This window comes from Arachis ipaensis, chromosome B01, assembly GCF_000816755.2.
Source record: "Arachis ipaensis cultivar K30076 chromosome B01, Araip1.1, whole genome shotgun sequence".
Lineage (NCBI taxonomy): Eukaryota > Viridiplantae > Streptophyta > Magnoliopsida > Fabales > Fabaceae > Arachis > Arachis ipaensis.
The window spans coordinates 127,018,255-127,022,115 of NC_029785.2; positions in this window are offsets into that span (position 1 = coordinate 127,018,255).

Below are 3,861 nucleotides of genomic sequence, written 5' to 3' on the forward strand. Positions count from 1 at the left end.
TCAGTCAGCATTTGGTGAAGTGTATTGAGGCCAACTTGAAGACGGCCAGGTGCTTTACTGTGACGTTGTATGACCGTGATAACTCCGAGTTCACCGTAGCGGAGACCACTCCGACTGGTACTTTCTCATTGGGTACTTACCGAGTTTCGCTTGCCTCCCGGACATGTGACTGTGGGTACTTTCAGGCGCTTCATTTCCCGTGTCAGCACGCACTTGCATGCTGTGCCTACGCACGTGTGAGCTGGAGCTCCTATGTTCATAGCGTCTATCAGATTAGGTCGGTGTTCAATGTCTATCGGATGGGATTCACACCTCCAATCCCGGAGGGCTACTGGCCACCCTACGATGGGCCCACGGTGATTCCGGACCCAAACAGAAGGCGTGCGAGAGAGGGGAGGCCTAGATCCACAAGAATACGGACGAATATGGATGAGGCAGATCCAAACAGGCCAAAACGGTGTGGCCTTTGTCGCCAACCCGGACACACTAGACGTAGATGCCCACAGGTAGTAGGATCGTGTGCTACCCGTGCCCTCTGACCTCGACGGACATGCGGCTCCTCATCCTCTATCTCATCCTCCTCCTCCTACGGAGCAGGCTGTACTGGTGGCGCAACACGCAACGGTGCTGCAGACGATCCTGCGATAGACTCTGATGCAGCGGTGAAGGCGGATGTAGGGGTACCTCCAAGACGAAACTGCTGACCAGCGGATGAGGATGGAGGCTCGTTCAGATCAACATCTAAGGGGGTCTGGATCCCTGAGGTCTGGCCAGCTCTGCGGGGGGTCACGTACCCTGCATGATGGCGGTGATCTCATCTAGGAAGCGTGGACTCCCGAAGTCCCCAACAAACGAGTCTGACCCAACAAAGTCTGCCCACTGTGATCCTGATATGCGCCAAGGTGTACCACCCTGCTCAGCCTGATCATCCGCTGGCACACCAACGAAGTAATCTCCAAGCGGGCCCGATCCAGGTCCAACGTCACCAGTGTCAGCCCCGTCACCGAGCCCTGTGCCATACCACTCACCTCCATGACCGCCATCGTGTGTACTAGTACCTCCATCGTGTGTGCCTCCTCCAACGTGGCCAGGCTGGTCGTCATCGTCGTCCCCATGGTCAGCACCACTCCTCGCCGTATGATCCGGCCACCTCCACTGACGCTGGCTCCTCCGTGTCCCTACACCCATCCTCCTCTCAACCCTGCGCCTGTCAGGCACGTCATCCGGAGGATCCATGTCAGGCACACGCCCCGGACCCCACTGTGAGGCCTCAACTGGTATAGGAACTGATCTCGGATCCCCCAGCTGAGTGTCCGGGGCCAAGAACCTCTTCCCATGCTGACTCCACCACTGAAGGAACTGATGAGACGGTCCAGGGTCGGCAACAACGTCGAACCTCAATACACTGTCCTGACGAGCGTCCCAGTATGCATGCCACTTCGGCATGGAAGAGGGAAACCATCGATCGCCGCCTCTCCCGTCCTTGGACATCAGAAAGTCGATGTTCAAGGCGGGACGCGGAGGGGCCTGTACCCCTCCAAACTGAGGAAGAACACGATCTATCTGATGCCACTCTATGACAGCAAAGTAGATCAGCGCAGTCACAGAGCGCCACACCGCCATGTGCCGAGGCTCCAAAACCTCCGGGTGCAACACCTGAAGTACGTCGGGGCTACTGTACGGCATCCATATAAACTGCAGAACAAACCCACCCTTATCAGGGCAACTGTACGACCCAAGTGTAAAATATTTAACTAAAAGAGCATCAGTTATTAATTAGCATACTAACCTCCCTGGACTGTAACCGGTCTATCCTAAGCCTCCACACCCGCACTCTCGGACCCTTCTCGCTACCGGAAGGGTTGTAACCTGCCCATCTGCACCATACACATGAGTTACATATACTAATATATGTCTTTACATTATGCAATAGAGTATTAACATACACGCAATTCTGTAAGTCATATTGAAAAAGAATAGGCCCAGTATAGTACCTCAACGCCAACGGCCAGCTGAACGTCTCATATCCTGTAGGCCTAAACTGAGGAAACCGCCAAAAGATCCAAGACTGCAATAGCTGGAGCGGGCCCGCTAACTTCACAACATGTCTGTTTGCCACTCTGCACATGCACCGGTACAACCAGGCCAGTGCTGCCGAACCCCAGCTGTACGTACCCAGCTCCTCCAGCCTCGCTACATATGGAAGCCATCTAATGTGAATCCGGTTGCCAGACTTGTCCGCAAACAGCTGCGTGCCCAGCAACATCATGATGTACGCCCGGACATATCGGCGAACAGTGTCATCATCTGCATCCTCAGGGCACTCACCAAAGGTCTCCTGAAACCAGCTGCAGTTCACTGCGTACTTCTGAACCTGACTGGGAGGAGGTATAACTCCTAGCAACTCCTGGAACCAGACCCAGGGTGGACGGCCTCCATCGATGTATATATGGAACTCTGACAGGCACCCGCTCACGTAACGGCCATCGACTGGCAAACCCAGCTGGTATGCCACGTCCTGGAGTGTGATCGTGCACTCTCCGAACGGCATATGAAATGTGTGCGTCTCGGGACGCCATCTCTCCACGAATGCACTGACGAGCGCCTCGTCTAGCCGGAACCACCGGTCGTTCAGCCTTGCAAGATGGTATAGCCCTGCCATCTGCAAGTATGGAACGTATCTGTCATCAAGACGCATGCCCTGCTGCCGCCTCATGCTCCTAATGCATCGCTCGGGCTGCGCATGAAAAGAACCGCATACTGAGATATATAACTACACAGGTTTTACAGTAAACCGGTTTACATTAACCATTTTGCTAAATTAAACAGCATAACATTACATGAAAGATAACTAACTGGAAAACAAACCCTAAACCACACAACTAAACCGCTAGCATATACCACAATTAACGAGAGCCATTAACAAGAAAGAAATTCAATAAACCGGCTTACTTAAACCACCTAGCATTAAACAACTACCCTAAACCACATAAAAAAACCGCTTGCAAAAACCGCTAACAAAAACCGCTAACACAAAACAACCAACATAAACCACTACCAAAAACCACTGACTTAAACCACTAACAAAAATCACTACCCTAAACCACCACCCTAAACCACTAACATAAACCACTAACTTATACCGCTAGCTTAAACCACTATCATAAACCACCTACATAATCCCCTCACCTAAACCACCTACATAAACCACTAACATAAAGTACCGTCTAACCAAGATACAAAACCACTAAGGCACAACTAACGCTTGAATCAAAAATATTTCCGTACTAACCTCGTCGTTGATGACCCCGGCTATATGAGCGACTCCGTCCAACCGATATAATCGTGCCGGATCGTCCCCCATCAGCAGAGTAGTCCGTTCAGGTCTTCCTCGGAGAGAATCTGGGTCGTTTTCTCTGAGATTTTGTGGGGTAGGGGTGAAGGTATAATGGTTCGAATGAGGGTGATTCGAACTCCTTATATAGTCGAATCACACCTAATTCGAACCAGCCTGGTTCGAATTATGAAGGAGTGCACTAGGAGTAATTCGAACCGGCCTGGTTCGAATTACATGGAATCGAATTCAAAGCATAATTCGAACCACCCTGGTTCGAATTATGTATGAGAGAAGTTCGAACCATAGTGGTTCGAATTATGTATGGGAGGAGTTCGAACCTTAGTGGTTCGAATTATTCAAATACGTACAACACTAAATCGAACCATGTTGGTTCGAATTATGAAGGAGTGCAATTCGAACCAGCTTGGTTCGAATTATATTAAAATACACTTTGGCTCATTGCTGAAATGAAATTGGATTTGGCGCATTTTGGTTACAAGATTCTTGCTTTGGCTCAATATGGT